The following is a 17520-nucleotide window of genomic DNA, read 5'->3' on the forward strand; positions in this document are numbered from 1 at the left end:
GGGGAGGGCTGTTTGAACAAAAGTTCATTGGAGAAGAACAGGAGTTCTCATTGGCTGCAGGCAGCGGTTAGTGCATTGCTGCTGGGGCAGGGAGGGATCCTCCTCCTTTTTAAAAAAGCAGATGAGCTTCCCATGTGATTCGTGTTCTTCCTTCTTCCTGCTGGTTATGCAGGCTGCAAGGAGTGGTCCCTACCGGAGATAAGTATGTCTTCGGGGCTTCCTAACTCCATTTCAAACAAGGTTTCTTTTATTTACTTTCACAATAATAATTGAAGGGGTGAAGTATCTAAAGTTTACTCTCTATTTTTTGTCAGGCACTTTATGTTACTTATCACTTAGAGACCTCATATCTGTTCTGATAGCTGGGTATTAGTGTTTTTATATTGACCAAAACTGAGGCCCAGAAAAGTGACTTGACCAAAGTCATACAGTTAGTAAGTGACAAAGCCAAGATTCAAACCCCCAACTCCTTCCTCCCAACACAGTGCTGCCTCAGTTAGGTAAGGCTACCATAGAATAAAGATGCTGTTCATTCTAAGAATGCAGAAATACAGTTGGAAGGAATGACAGTGTTCCCTGGTTCATAAAAGCACTTGGGCAATAGCAAGGGCAGTTGGAGGATGACTGGAGGATGACTGGCACCATAACACACCGGGGAGATTATCCAGAGGGCTGTGTGGATTAGTTCACTAAGGAAAGAGCTGAGAAGCAGGAAAGATCGTAAAATATCTCTAGAGAACCAAACACACCCATCGCAAACGTTACAAGACAATTTGTAGTTAATGCTTAAATTGTGTAGTCAGATCTCTAAATGCTTCAGATACTTAAATGGTAGAGAGATTTGAGGGCTAGGTTAGTCAGAAAGTCTGAGAAGAGGCCAGTCTCTTAATCTTAGAAAGACGGTTGCAGATAAGGAGGATGTTTCTAGAGGTGTGGGGCAGGAAAGCGAAGGCCAGAAAAAGTGTGGCCTCGTAACACACACACACACACACACACACACACACACACACACCCTCGGAGTTTATGGATGTGGGATGGGGCGGGAGGAGAGGACCGGAAGCACTGTGAAAGCTGAAGAGAGGGGTTTATGACCCACTGGATGGAGCGTGTGGACACCCCCTCTGTTTGGGGAGTGATGCAGTAGGAAGCATTAATCAGCAGTTTTTAGTCAGTTGGGAAGATTTAAGAGAGACTGGGATTGTGTTAAGGGTTATTCAGAAAGCCCTTTTAGAAGGATGTAATAATTCAGGGAATTATGCATTCATTTTGATGGTCCTTATTTTTAATATACCACCTAGAATTTAGATCATGAAGCATTGTAACGACAAGCTACATTTATAGAGATTTTGCTATGGGAATGACAAACTGCTAAGCATTTCACTCTCAGCTAATCTTAACAACTATCTTTGAGATATAGAAACTTCTAATTGCTTGATTTTCCATCAAAAACAAAAACTGAGTTAGTAAGTGGCAATGGCCAGGATACCAAGACAGGCAGTATGGCTCCCGATTGATTATCCAGAAATCCATGCCCTGGCCCACCACCTGGGATCGTAGGTAAATCTTAGTTTAAAGTCCCTAAGAAATGTCAAACAATTGTTATTTCTCCACATGCGAATGTTACAGCAGACATGTATAAGTCCCTGCTGCATCCACTAATATAACAAGTAAGAATTCAAATATTCATGGGCATTGTTCTACGTATTTTATGTGCATTATTTCAGTAATAATATTCCCAATTTTTAAGGAGAAACTGAGGCTTCAGTTGGTTGTATGACTTGCCCACCATCACCTAGCTAATAGGTGGCAGAGACAGGGTTTCTATCACAGTGTGATAAGGGAAATAGAAAAATGCTGAAGTAAGAAATCCCATGTGAGTGAGGGAATAAGAACAATGTACAAACGGGTTGCGTTGGAATTGGTATTTCAGGGATGCACAGGATGGCAGAGGATCAGAATGGGAGAGTGCTGGCAAAACTAAAGGTAGAGTGACCACTCATGTTAGTCACTCAAAGAATTGTTAAATGAATGAATTGGTACCTGCAAGAAAGTGTGAATGAATTGGCAGGAGCTGCAAAAACATGGTGACAATCATAAGTGAAGAGAGAATAACAAGTGACACTGCAAATGCAGACTCACAGGACTTAGCAACTTATTGAGATTTGGGTTAAAGGGAACCAGTGAAAGAGAATGTCTGCACTTAAACAAGTTGGATTTGAAATGGAAGACATATATTTTGAAATGTTCCTCAAAGAATGGAAAGTGGCATCTGGATTTTGGAAATAAGGTCATCAGACAAACTTGTCAATTAACTTGGTTGCTAGTATTGCAACTAATGAATTTTAGAAAAATAATTGAAATTTGAAAACACTTTTAGGCCATTGCTAATTTTTTTTATTGTTTAAAGTATTACATACGTCTCCTTTTTCCCCTGATTGACCCCTCCCTGGCTATTCCCACCCCCCAGGACAAGCCCCCAATGTAGGCCATTGCTAATTTTGTACAATGTTACCTTTGCATATAAATGAGTTATTTATATTAAAAGAGAAGGTTGAGAGAGACAAAGTAAAACAAAGTGATCACAAAAATAGCTCTTCGTTTCAAGACAAGTGCCAGGGTTCTTGTCCCAGCATCAAGAAGGGTTCAGGAATCTGGAGAAAGCTGTGCGTAGATTTAATAGGAATCCAGACTAATAAAGAGTCCGGAGACGAGATATAATTTTGAAAGGCATTTTGGAGGTCAGAGGAGCTTAGCTAAAGGAGTTAAGTTCTACGGTCTTATGTCTAAGGTCTTAGGTTCTCTTTGTCCCCAGGACCCCATGCTTTTTAGTAACACAATTTGTCCTGAGGCAAGGCAGAGGTATACACTTCAAAGGGTCAGGGTTTGGTACAGAGTCCATTGTCAGAATGGGGGAATTAGCCTACGGCTGTTCAGGTGTTTGGCCAGTAGGAGGCAATAACATGTAGATTAAGATGCCCTTTAACTGTCTGGCAGCCACAATCAGTTTCCTATTCAGGTTTGGGGAAATGCCTTCAGCCATTTCCAATAGTGACTACATGTGTGTGACTCAACCCTGTTGAGTCCCCAAGTCTCATCAACCTTTTGATGAAACTCTTGAAATTATGACATGCTGGAATTGGTCTCCGGCAAGAAGGTTGTATTTGCACATTTTAAATAGCTGCCTTCCATAGTTTTAGGATTATATACCAAGCGAATGAGATTTAGCAAAGAGGATTTGTGGCCAGGCCAATTAGAGCATTTCCTTTTAATGTTGAAGTTCTGGGAAACTGATTTACATTGAGGAGAAATTTGAGGTAATGTTCTGGGAATGTGAGACTGAAATGTCCAGTCTGTCAAAAGTCTTTATGAGAATTGTAAAAGTTTTATCTGGAATTTAATCATTAGTGTCACCTCTTTTGAACTCCCCAAATATAGGAAGGTTTTGGGTTTGGGTGTTGACATGCTTAAAATCCTTTACATGAACTACTGGAAAAAGAAACGATGATGATTCATTCAAAAGTAATCTGTTCATTCATCAAGTAGAAAGAGCTATGCTCTAGCAGGTAGCTCTCCTTAAATAACTCAGCATCTCATAGTCTAAATAAAAACCGTGTTCACAATAGTTAGGACACGTGTCTAGGAAAATATGAACAAGAGGGAACTTTTGGCAAAGTTAAGCTATCAGTAGACACGAATTGGGGGGCTTTGATTCTGTCATGAAGTGAAGGCTTCAGATGTTAATGATGGTTGTAAAACAGTCCCGCATGGAAACATCTTAGATAAAATTCTTGTAATTTTTTGGCCAGGAATCTAAAACTTGTTTCAGTCTGTGGCTGCTGTGCCAAATAAGAAAGCACTTTGCTGGCTCTTTTTAATAGAAGGGCCAAAATGAGATAGATTGGAAATATGTACTTTGAACAGCTAGGCAGAATCTCAGGAAGTTTGCCAAACAAGATTTCCAAATAAAATGTTTGGGACAGAAAACAGGGATGGACTTTGCAGATGTTGGATGGGTTCCACCACCCATCTGTGCAAAGAGTTACTTGGTATCACATCAGCGGAGAGTTATGAAGTAGCACAAAACTTTCAGGGATAACTTCATTGTTAAATGGGTCCATTTATTTACCAGGCAGACCTCTCTTTACCAAGATAAAGTATCTGAATGTACCTGCATTTCCTGTGAGAAACAATAATGATGACCAAAATTATTTAAACATGAAGGAATTTCATCAACCGAACTATTACCTCAGTGCTAATGCATTAGCAGTCAGTGAAGGCAGATTAATTTACTTACGGTGAGCTAAGTGCATTCTTGGCTCACAAAGGGGCATCATTTGCTCACTTAAGCCAGAGATCCCATTTTTGACGGCAAATGTCACTGCCTGGATTTCCCTTTGACAGTCTGGCAACCCCACACCCCTGTTATAGTATCCATTTATTTGTCTTATTTTCAGCCAGATTAATCCATTCTGTTTTGACAAGAAGACTGATGGGTAATTGATAACTGTGATAGACACAAACAGAAGAGTTGGATGCTGAATAATTCAGCACTTTTCAGTATCAATAAGAGAACAGGTTGAAGAATTTGTGTCTCTATTTACACTTAAACTAAACTAAGTCAGCCCAGACATTTATGCTGCCAGTCTATCAGAAAACCAAACAGTGTACATTCGGTTTCCACCCGACAAAATGTTTTATAAGCTTGTAACAATATGTGTGAAGCTGCCAGAATAATAAATAGGTACAGCAGCCCATGCATGCTAATGTTATGTTGTAAGCAGTTTTGTTGACAAGTGCTAATACTTCTTTCATACTATCATCAAAAGCAGCTAATACAACAGCCATTATTTGCTGGCTTTCCAAGCAAGACATGATGGATTGTGACCTTAATATGGGTTAGCCGAGTTTTGAAAGTTAAACAACTTGCAATAAATCATAGAATTATTACAATGCAGTTTAATTGGTTAAGGACTGTTTATTTCCTAAACAGGGTGAAAAATTTCTGTTTCGGCACTTTTAATTTGCAAAGTGCATTTTCATTATGAATGGCAGTTTAATATTCTGCTCTTTTGTCATGCAAAATATGCAACACACAGGCAATCTATTAATTGGACAAAAATGCATTGCAAGCGTAAATTATCCTTTATATATATCATCACTTGTGAGCTTTTACATCTATTAAATGTGTTAAATGGAACATAGTTAAAGACTGTACAACTTGCAGGCTACTTCTGAAATTTAAGTCAAGCTTCAAGATGATTTAAATGACCTTTATTTTTGGCAAAATAAAGTAATTAAGTAATTGTAAATATAAAGGGCAGTTTAAAGAGTTACTGCTTCCTTAGGCATAGGGGCATATGTTGCATTGATTCAATAGTCTCAGGAAACAGACAGTAGCACTGGTTCATATTGATATGTCTTGAGAAATGGAATCCACCTCAGTATTTACTTCTTTCTTTGCTACAGTATAATTTGTAGAGCAGAAATTTTCATTGGCAAATGTGCAGAAAAAAGGTGAGTAAGACAGTAGCAAATTGATATTGCAGCATAGCTCAGCATAATGGAATAGTCGCCTCCATGTGTTTTGGTTCAATGATGTGCCTTTGCATGGGGCTATTTATAGCACAGAAGCAGAAACAAAATACTCTGTATAGGAATGTTGATATGACATATGCTCGATTTTAAGAATGCCAGATATCTCAATGTGTTCCTGTGAGACTGCCTTAAAATGTAAGCAACCTATTCATTCACACGCAACTCTGAGCCCATTTCTCATATTTATTGACACCTGGGCAGACCTTTTATAAACGTCAAGCTTTCACTGGCTTCAAACATTTTACATAGGTTGGCCCAGCTGAAGCAGGAACATTTTTGTGCTGCCAAATCTCCTTCCAAGATATCGATTGTCGGCAATACAAACAGAAAGTTAAAAGTATACTTCAGATAGACATTCCATTCATTTTTCCTAGAGGAAGAAAATTATTATGTGAGAATGTGCATTCTGTTGTTTTAAAAGAAAAACTAAAGAATCATTCAAAAAACAATACATTGCCCTAACCGGTTTGGTTCAGTGGATAGAGCGCCGGCCTGCGGACTCAAGGGTCCCAGGTTTGATTCCGGTCAAGGGCATGTACCTGGGTTGCAGGCACATCCCCAGTAGGGGGTGTGCAGGAGGCAGCTGATCGATGTTTCTCTTTCATCGATGTTTCTAACTCTCTATCCCTCTCCCTTCCTCTCTGTAAAAAATCAATAAAATATATATTTTTTAAAAAACAATACATTAAAATAAACTGTCTAGAACTTAAACGATGAGAAAAGTGGAGATCAAAAGTTGTGCAAATTGAGAAAAATTGTTAATCTTTATTGATGGTATACAATGATGTAGCACAGTGATGCTTCAGGTTATTAAGAGACTTCATACTAAAAGAAAGAGAAATCTAGTTACAGGATTTTAATATTGCACTAATGTGGATCATTCCCCCTCCCATTTCAATGCCATGCTTACCTAAGCTTTGCAGCTTCTCTGTACCAGAAAAAAAAAGAAATGGGGAAGTGGGAGATGGGAGAGAGGGGTAGAGGAGAAGAGGAACGAGGGAGAAAGATGAAGAGGAGAGAGGGAGAGGGAGAAATGGGGAAGAGGGTGATTGGAAAGATGGAAAGCGGGAGAGATTTTTGCTTTATTCTGTTGATTGTATTGTTTTGCTATCACTCATGATTGCTAAGGCAATAATATACTGACCTATAAGTAATATATAATTATTTTGATCAATTTTCATTAAGCATCACAAAACACTAAACTTTGATAATGATTTAATGTTATAATTTTATATTCTGAATTTTATAGATAAGAAAATATCAGAAAGATAACCAATACTTAGGAAATATAGGTAAATATAATCCAAATTCTTAACTTATGAAGCTAATAGGAAGTTGAATTGATTATACTTCTTCCTGGGCTACTTTTCAAAGGCATTAATTAAGACTCACTCTGTATTCTATGGAAGGATTAGATTTTCTGAAAGCTCAGATACATAAAACTGAAAGTACAATCACTATAAACTTAATAATTTTATCAATATGATTATTTTCAGTTATCATTTTTAAGCTGTTTGATTAAATGTATTGGGGTGATATCCTATATAATAAAAGGGTAATATGCAAATTGACTCTAATGGCAGAACGACCAGAATGACTGCTTGACCAGTCCCTATCAGACGCACTGACCACCTCTTGGTTCCTCCCCCCCGGCCGACAGGCTCCGATTGCCCGATGGCGAACGGGGAACCAGGGGTGGTTGGCGGTGGAGGGGTGAGGCCGGCTGCTGGCAGCTGGGGAAGATGGTCCTGATCGCAGGCCAGGCCTAGGGACCATACCCACACACGAATTTTGTGTGTCGGGCCTCTAGTTGCTTAATAAAATTACATAGGTTTCAAGTGTACAGTTCTATAATACATCATCTGTATATTGCATTGTGTGTTCACCACCCAAAGTCAAATCTCCTTACATCCACATATGACTCCCTTTACCTTTAACTACCTCCCCTCACCCCTTTTTCCCTCTGATAACCACAATATTGTTGATGTGTCTGTGAGTTTTATTTGTTTGTCTTATTTAATCATGTGTTGTTTTCAGTTTTATATCTCACATATGAGTGAAATCATGGTTCTTGACTTTTTTAGTTATCATTTTCAACTAACTTTTCACCATATTTTATTACTAAATTTCAAACATATAGAAAAGTTTAAATAATTTTACAGAAAATACCCAGATATCCATTACTTTGATTCTGCTATTTTACTATATTTACCCTCTCACGGATCTATCCTCTTTCTACCCATTGGTCAATCCATGTTATTTTTTGATGCATTTCAAAGTCAGTTGCAGCCTTCAGTATACTTCTCCCTAAATACTACATTATCATTAGTATACTAGAGGCCCGGTGCACAAAATTCATACATGGGGGGGTGGTCCCTCAGCCTGGCCTGCACCCTCTCCAATCTGGGACCCCTCGGGGGATATCCGACTGCCAGTTGTCGGACCAGCAGTCGGAAAGCCCTCTCGCAATCCAGGACTGCTGGCTCCTAACCACTCTACCTGCCTGCCTGATCGCCCCTAACTACTCGCCTGCCTGCCTGATTGCTCCTAACTGCCTCTGCTTGCCGGCCTGATCGCCCCCTAACTGGTCCCCTGCCGGCCTGGTTGCCCCCTAACTGTCCGGAAGGAAGTTGGATGTCCGGAAGATGTCCAGTTAACCCAGTCTAATTAGCATATTACCCTTTTATTAGTATAGATCATTAACTAGAGTGCACATCATTTTTACTGTTCTTTTCTTTTGATGGTAAATCTACATATAATAACATGCACTAATCATAAGTGTAGCATTTGATGATTTTCAATGAACTTTTAGTATGCTCCAGCCATATTGATGAACTCTATTAGGTGCCAACATGGAATGAGGTTCATTGAATGTAGAAAACTCAAAGGCCCAGTGTCCAGACTGTTCACCATTGCTAGGGTGAGCTAAGCTACAGGGCCACTTCCTACTTGGGACATTCACTGCTGGAAGTCTCAAGTTCATTCTGTTTTGCTAGTTTATATAATAGGGCTCCACAAAAATTACTATACTATCTGTTGTTTACCTATTATGTGCAAAGCATTTGGCTAAGTGCTGTACAGAGCACAGCGGGGTCTTAAGACAGAAGCCAAGCTATAAAGTCCATCAAAGAGCATTCAGTCAAGTTGTGTGCTACACAGCTGAAGTGGAATAGTACAAGATTGCATATATTTAAAAGCCAAGTCAGTGAGCAAGGAAGTTCCAGGGAATTCAAACGAAGGAGTAAGAATGTCCTGGAGTGTTGTGGAGGATTCTCTAGCTCCCACATCATCTATCCATCAGCGAGCAGAGTGACCATTTAAAAAGTAAACCAGGTCCTGTCAACTCTCCTTGCTTAAAACCCCTCAATGACTTTCCATCAAACTTGGAAAAACTGCTGTGAGGCCCTGTGGGATGTGGCTTCCCTCCCACCTATCTCTTCTCACTTCCCACATCCTCCTTGCTAGCCTTCTTCTCCTCAAGCATACCCCGCTCGCACCCCCACTACAGCCTTTCTCTTGCTCCGCTCTTTCCCTGGAACACTCCTCCCCCAACTCTTGGAACAGCTGGTCCTTTCTCATCATTCAGGTCTCACACCAAATGCTCCCACTGAAAGGTCTTCTCAGCAGAAGGAAAACCACCCAACCACCCTGCCCCAAGTCAAAGCATGTTTGATGCAGGAGTAGACCTGCTTGGCTGTTGCAGTATCATGGGAAATTAGTTTAGATAGTTTGTGCACAAGATTATTGGAGGAGCATCTGAATGAAATTAGCAATAAACTAAAAAATCAAAGTCACAAAATTAAAAGGAAATGTAGATAGGACTTGAGGAGTATAAATATGTGAATAGAAAGGCAAGATATTCAAGCTTGAAAACTAGAAGGAATAGAAACTCTAGCAGAAGTAACCAATATTGATATCAGACTCTACTTGGATTATTTATCATGCAACATTTGTATAAGGGCACAAGAGAGAACTGAAGGGCTCAGGAAATTTATTTTAGTATTGTAAATAAGCAGGGTAAGTTTATAAGCCTATCTAAAACTTTTTGCTACAGTGAAAGTTAACATAAATGAGATCATAAGAAAAACCTCAAATTATTCTTTCCCATGAGTGATTATATTAGTATCTAACTTTGGCTATTATTTGTAAGTCTGATGCTGTTTTTTGACTATTTAAACCTGAATTTAGAAATGCATAAAAATAAGATTTGCAATAAGAAAATGTTCATGAGTGTGGTGACAGCTGGTGATGATGGGTCAAAGGCATTTGAGATTATATATTCAGATGTCCTTAAGGTTTGCAGTGTTTGGGACCTTCAGAGTCTTCAATGACGTAGGTGACATCTATATTAGGCAGTGTCTCTTTCAACCTTTTTTATGATACAACACTTATTTCTTTAGTGTGTCCATCACATCAGAAATACATGTACAGCTGAAAAAACCCCTGCAAGACTTTTCGGTGTTCCCCAGTTTATGAAAGTGCCCCTATGGATTTGAAACCTTGAATACTTTTGTATATGCAACTCAGAATGGCTTTTGTATATATTACATAATTTTGTCATCACATTAATCTGTGAGATAAAATTGCCCTTAAATCCAGAGGAAAAAAACTGAGACTCGGTGATTTTTATTTCTTCAAGTTGTTGGCACAGCTTAATAATTAGTAGCTATTATTTCTGTGCCTGGAGAACTGAGACAAAGCATCTCGGCAGCAAATTATTAAAATCCTCATGTTCTTCTACTTCCTCTTCACTGCCCTTCCTCTGCTGCAACCCCTCCTCCCATAACCCATTCAGTATTTCATCAGCCCTATAACTTTCCTGGAAAGTTATATTCAATCATGGGCAAGCAGAGACTCTTTAAAAAAATAGGTCGTTTAAAAAATGTTACTAGCATGCTGACATCTTCATAAAAATTAGGGATCCTTGAGGTGTCAAATTGACTAATGCACAAACACCCGAAGAAGCTCAATATCAAGAAATGGAAGACAAACTTAAATACCTACCTGGGTTTTCATAGGTGTGACCTACTCCCGTGAAAAGGCCATTTTAATCTCAAATTTCTATTACTGTTTATCATCCAAAAACATTGTTCACTAATGCCTCAAAACTATACAAGAGTTCCAGTATTTCTCAAGGAACCATGTCAATATGAGTTATAGTACATGCTACTTAAGTGTAGAAGAAATAAGTTTAATTTGCTTAGGACATTTGATCTTTTAAAAGCTGCTCCTAAATGCTATGAAAGAGAAAAATCATAAAATGCTAATTTGTAGATTCCCTATTCTTGTTTCTTGTTCTTGGCTCTACTGTGGTCTTAGGCAGAATTCTGTCATTTATCAAAATCACTTCTGTGTCCAAAATCCTATTATTCAGTACTAAATATGTACAATTTTGAAAGTTCAAATAATAGAATTTTATATAAATATTTATATATTTAATGTATGTTATATATACATAAATGCATATGAATAATTTTATGTAAAATAATAGAATTATCCTATATAGGATTTTGATCCGTACAAACCTTACCTATTACTTATTAATATATTTAAAATATTCTATCACACCTTGATCCCTAACTACTTTATACATAGGCAATTCAATTTATTAAGAAAGGGGAAAAATGTTTTTTTTTTCTGTGAGTTATGCAAGGATCAGGTCTACAGCAAGAAATATATCTGTATGAATTTTTTTCATTGCATCTATGGAATATCTCACAACTTTTTATTAAATTGCAATTCCATTACTCTTTATTCCCCAGGGATAGAAAGAATGCACTTTATTTTTTGGCAAAATAAATAAACACCCTGAGTTGGTAAAAATATCAATTACAAAAGTGTCTACTGTAAAAGTCACATTCATTTTGTTTGTTATTGCAAGTTATTAAAAGGCTTCCAGGCATGCATATATAACCTGAAAAACAGTGCTGGATCTATCATATTAAATTAAAATCTCCCCATAAAAAAGTAAACCCAAGTAGTTTATCAGTTAGGGAATGTCATGCCACCCAGAAGTCAATATAAGACTTTATTAAAACATAACCAAAATGAAGCTCCACAAGAACCCTCATTGGAAATTGTTCTGCTTTAGATTCAGATGTGGAGAGTAAAAGTATATCAGCTGACCTTAATTTCCTTAAAGTAACAAAGAAAGAAAAGAAAACAAATTCCATGACCAATGACTGGAATTACACTTGAGAAAGAAAATATGGCCTCATAAAGGTATAAGTGAAATATAACCACAACCTAATCAAGTAGGACAAGTCTCTGCTTTCAAAACAGACATTCATGCTCTCTAATATTTGTCCTTGTGCTGAGTTTCTTGGACCATCTGTCTAATATGAATGCACTTCTTAGGTCAACCCCTGCAATTTTATGTAGCTGCCATTAGTTGGCGGCCCAGCTCATTTTCTTGTCTTATAGGTTTTCTTTATTATTTACTAGAGGCCCAGTGCATGAATTCGTGCACAGGTGGGGTCTTGAGGGGGGTGGGGGGGCGCCGGGATGCGATGGGCCCTCCGGGCGGGCGGTGGGATGCCCTTGCCGCCCCAGGATCTGGATCCGTCCTGCTGACATTTGTGCCAATTGTCAGGAGCCACCTGGCAGCCGCTTTTATATCCTTTCTTCCTTGTGGAGCATCTAGGAAGGGGAAGTGGCCGTGGTGCCCGAGGCTGACTTCTAGGAGGCCAGCAGTGCTGTCAGGATCATAATGGCAGGCCAGTTCGTCGGTGCCTGGCCCATTCTCTGGCAATTGGACCTGCAGGACTACTGAGGGAGTGAGTGGCTGCTGCTGAGCTGGTGGGCCACCGGGACGGTTGGTCAGCTGAGCGGCGCTCCCGCTGTGGGAGCACACTGACCACCAGGGGGAAAGCCCCTGGTGGTCAGTGCACATCATAGCAACCAGTCAACTGGTTGTTCTGGTCGTTTGGTTGCTTAGGCTTTTATATAGAGAGATATTATTAAATAGTTAGGTCTCTATTTTTTCCCCTGAAGCAACTTGAACATTCACCTGTACAAAATTCAAAAGATGTGCTCAAATTTTGAAAAGCAGGCTGTGCTATAGTTAAGATAGTTTTCCAGATACAGTTCCCAGCATGTTAACTGTAACTCTTTCCATTTTCAACCATTTGTTATGTTCCAACCATGTAAAATGAGTGTTATCATATCACATCTCAAAATTAATGTTCTGCATTATCACACTGACTATAAAATATTTCATGAAATGGATGTCTCACATATGTGAATAATCTATAATTAAACATTTACTTGGTCTCTAATAATTTATTTAAATAACACCATGATTAAAGCCCTTAAGATCTTTGATCATCTAGATAGGTAATGATTAAAATATTAAATATATACATATTTCCTAGATAATAAAAGGCTAATATGCAAATCAACTGAACGGCAGAATGACCAGTCACTATGACGTGCACTGACCAACAGGGGGAAGACGCTCAATGCAGGAGCTGCCCCCTGGTGGTCAGTGCACTCCCACAGGGGGAGCACCGCTCAGCCAAAAGCCGGGCTCACAGCTGGCAAGCACAGGGGCACAGGCCAGCCTGAGGGACACCCCCCACCCCGAGTGCACAAATTTTGTGCACTGGGCCTCTAGTATATATATAAAATACAACCCCAAAATCAACAACCATTTTCAAAGAGTTGTATAGCAAAGCAATTTTCCAGATAGTTAGATTTTTTAAAATTCTATTACCATCAGCCTTTCTGTTTTCTTGTATACCCAGTGAACTACACAAAACAAAGTTATACATATGGTTTTAAAAAATTATTTGATTAGCTTTAAAAAGAAACAACTCCTCTAATAAATAGTATGAAGTCTTTCACACTGCCTCCCACATATGAAAGACATGGAATTGCTTCTGCAAACACAAAAAGGGAGTTCTGCATTTATGGTGACAGGTGTTTAAGGACACCCCACTATGCTGCCTGGGTAAACTTATTCTGGCATTTAAATGAGAAGTGGGCCTATCAGGAGCAATTTCATTCAGCACAGGGGTATACCGTCAGGCCCTAGCCTGCCACATACAGCTCAGAGTAATGCTATGACTTATTTATGGTGAAGAAAGCAAAGTAACTGTGAGCCCGGACAACTCTTGGGAACAGTATTCTCTATGTGGTGACTGAGTAACCAAGGCCACCTCCACTTTTGAATCTGCCGGCTCAGCCCGCAGCCTCTTTTGTTGCCATGGCCATGGAAGAGTCCACTGGAGGGTCGCTTTCCACAGGCAGTCAAATGCTTTGACACGTGGTGAGTCTGCTCTGAGTCCATAGGCCAGTACCAGTCACACGGCTCCATCATAACAAAAAGGGACACATGGACTACTTAGCAAGCATGACTGTCACTGTCACAGACTTTATAATGCCACTTATCTAGTTGTTGTTTTTTTCCTCCTAGTTTTTGTCATGGCTATTCCAAAAATGTGGATGTTTGAGAAAAACATTTTTTAAATTAATTTTTATTACAAAAGCTGATCTCTATTTTCACTAGTGGTGGCTGAGAGAGGGGAGCGGTGGGCAAACTAAGTTGAAAAGTCTCAGTGAAGATGAACAAGACAGTAATCAGTCCTGGCCAAAGTGGAAGCAGTCTGCTTTCCTCTAGCAATAACTTCAGCGTTTCCAGGTTTATAATTTTCTCTTTTATCTCCTGAATCCCAGAAGTAGCTGCCATTTCTAAAGATCTTTTTCTCCTACACTTATATTTATACATATGTAACTTGATTCTCCTTGTCTGAATCTGGTAGAACTGTCTATTTCACACACAATTGGTATGTTCAGTTTTTTTCGTTTAGGAGGTTATACAACTTTAGTGCCTTGCACACTGAGGGTACTCAGTAAATGTATGTAGACAATTTGATTATGTACATAGCACATGTAGATTAAGGCTATTGACTAAGAAAAATGTAGGCAGAGGAGAACTCAGAAATATAGTTGGGTCTCATACAATAATTAGAACAAAATGGACAGTGAGTTCAGAGTGGGCTAATAGGGCAGGATGCAGGCAAAGCACAATCCTGGCGTGGAGACAGAGGAAGGTCCAGGGCCTCCCTAGAGATAACAGGGAAAGCAGCTGCCCCTTGAAGGGAGTGAGACTGGGACAGCCCAGGAAAGGGAGAGTTCATCATCAGCAGGACCCAAATGAGAGTTCACAGAGAGGCATACATCTTCAAAGTACATCTTTGGACACCCAGGGTCCCAAGCTAACCTGTTTTTTGTTTGCCCCTGTCCACTGTTAGATCGTATTGCTTTGCAACTCTTCTTTAAATCCAGTAATTAGCAGAAACATTGATAGTCATCGCTTCATGGCTCAGTTGCCCTTTTCTAGTTCACATTAACTGAAGTAGGGAACCATGGGCCTTTGCTGATAAAGATTTTAATGCTATTTAAAGAAAAATTTAAAAGTATTTCCTTCTGACAAATTTATATTCTGATAATATTTTATTTGTATCTTTTTAAATGTCTTGACAAAAAATAGGTTTGATTTTGAAGATAATCATTTTGAATAATTAACCATGCATCATTCTAATAAGCAGAAAATAATAATAGGTTGGACATAAGCTCTTATGAATGGGAAGGACAAAGTAAAAGACTCTTGGAAAAATAATACCATCTGATAGGTATTAAGATGAATCCAAAAAAGGCCTTTTCTATGAATCAATCTTCAACTAAGGCATTTTAAATGCCTCCCATTAGAAAACATTCATATTTCTGCAAGACAACAATTGTTAGCAAGCAAATGTTGGTTAGAGAATCTTCAGTGTAACAATTAAAGAAGACATATGTAATACTTCCTAAAAAGAAAAATATACTTTCCTTAATCTTTTCATAACACTTTCTGGGTCAGAAAAAATCTGCACAGGAATGCTTACAAAACTGCTTGTGGAGTTTAACATTCATTTCACTTGGAAAATGTTTATAGAGTGATTGACATGACAGAGTTGCACATGTGGCTCCTGTCCTCTGAGAAGAGCTTGTAGGGACAGAACTGGTGGCAAACTGATGGGGAACATAACAGACTTATTCCACTTGCAGTTAGTTTCTCTGGAGACCACCAGCGGGACCTAAATGAGAGCTCACAAAAGGGTGTAGTCCACTGGAAGCACATTTCTTAGCTACGGAGAGCCCAGATGTGGGCCTCAGGAGACATGTGCCCAGATAGGGCCTCACAGATAACTTGAATTAGACTCATAGTGCTTCTTTACTTGTTTATTATTAACTAGAGGCCCGGTGCATGAAAATTCATGCACTGGAGAGGGGGATCCTCAGTCCGGCCTGCCCCCTCTCACAGTCTGGGAGCCCTCAGGGGCGGGAAGCGACCCGGCAATCAGGGGAAGGCAATGCATCATCACACCTCTGCTGCTGCCACTGCCGGCAGCACAAGCCTCGGCCAGCCCTGGTGAACTGAGCTTCAGCCAGCCCTGGGCGGCTGGGCAGCCACTATCCGAGGCTTGCCTGTGCCTCAGGCATCAGTTGGGCAGCTGCCATCTGAGGCTTGCCTACACCTCGGGCCGGCCCTGGCTGGCTGGGGGGCTGAGGGGACCCCAGGTCTCCGGAGGCAGGCATGCTGAGTGGCTGGGCCCACCTGGGGCAGGCCTGGCCTTGCTGAACGCCTGCCGCCCCTATGGGGCTGAGGGGACTGGGTGCTGCCATCTTGTGGCTGTGGGCACTGCCATCTTTGAGGGTGTGGCAGTCAATTAGTATATTCCCTCCTTATTGGCTGTGGGTGCCACCATCTTTGTGACAGCATGAGTGTAATTAGCATATTCTCTCTTTATTAGATAGGATAGTCATACCCTTAAACCACTTCCAGAATCAAGACAGTGAGCATTACCAGTGTCCCTCCAAGTTTCCACATGTCCCTTAGTAATATCTCCTACCCACCTCTGCCCCTTTCCCAAGCAACCACAAGTCAGCCTTTAGTCACTACAGATTAGTTTGCAATATTCATTTTTATTGCTTTATTTATTGTTTATGCATTCATCTGTTTATGGAAATTGGGGTTGTTTCCAGTTTTTTACTATTACAAATAAAGTCACTATGAACATTCATGTGAAAATACAAATTCTTAATAGAAACTGAGTCAAGATCCATAGGATTTGGTTTAGTTGTCTCTTCTTGTATAAATTTACTACTTTTAACAATATGAATATATTTTTGTAATCTCATATAGCTTGTAATATTTTAAAAGAAAACACTGGTTTCCTTTATGACTCATGATTATAGCACGGTAATATTTATAATCTGTTTCTGATATGTCATTATTAAAACTGTTTTTGCCTAAGGTTAATTGCTTACTATGTATAAAGCTTAGTGATCACCAGTGCAAAAGAAAAAAAAATGGATAGGAGATAAATACTATATAAACAGTAAGAACCCAAAGTTGAGTAAAGTGTATGTCATAACAACAACAATAAAATCTATAGGTTAAGGTCACAGGAATAATATCCTGTTAAAAAATAAGAAATAAATTCATTGCGAACAGGAATTTAATGGAAACCTTGATGTATGGATAGGATTTTAGCAGGTGATGTGGGGAAGAAGTATGCAGTGGGAAGGAACATAAATTAGAGCCCAGAGGTGAGATACATGGGGTTAATTCTTGGAAAAATCACTCCAATTTTATCATAGCACAGGATCAACTCTATGGTATGTTAGCCTTTTCCTCAGACTTCTTCTGGAATGTTTTATTCTGCTCTTTGGTTTAGTTCAATAGCCATTCTTTGAATGCTCATGAAGTAACAAGCACTGTGCCAAAGCAAGGAAATAAAAGATGAAAAGGTATGCACATTCTTTGCCCTCAGATCACTTACAGTGGGGCAAATACTTTCAAGTATTATAGTTTCTACAGATATGTGTGGAATGCTGTTGGATAGACAAGAGCCCCTAACCCAGCCTATGGAGTCACAC

This window comes from Myotis lucifugus, unplaced genomic scaffold, assembly GCF_000147115.1.
Source record: "Myotis lucifugus unplaced genomic scaffold, Myoluc2.0 scaffold_0, whole genome shotgun sequence".
Classification (NCBI taxonomy): Eukaryota; Metazoa; Chordata; class Mammalia; order Chiroptera; family Vespertilionidae; genus Myotis; species Myotis lucifugus.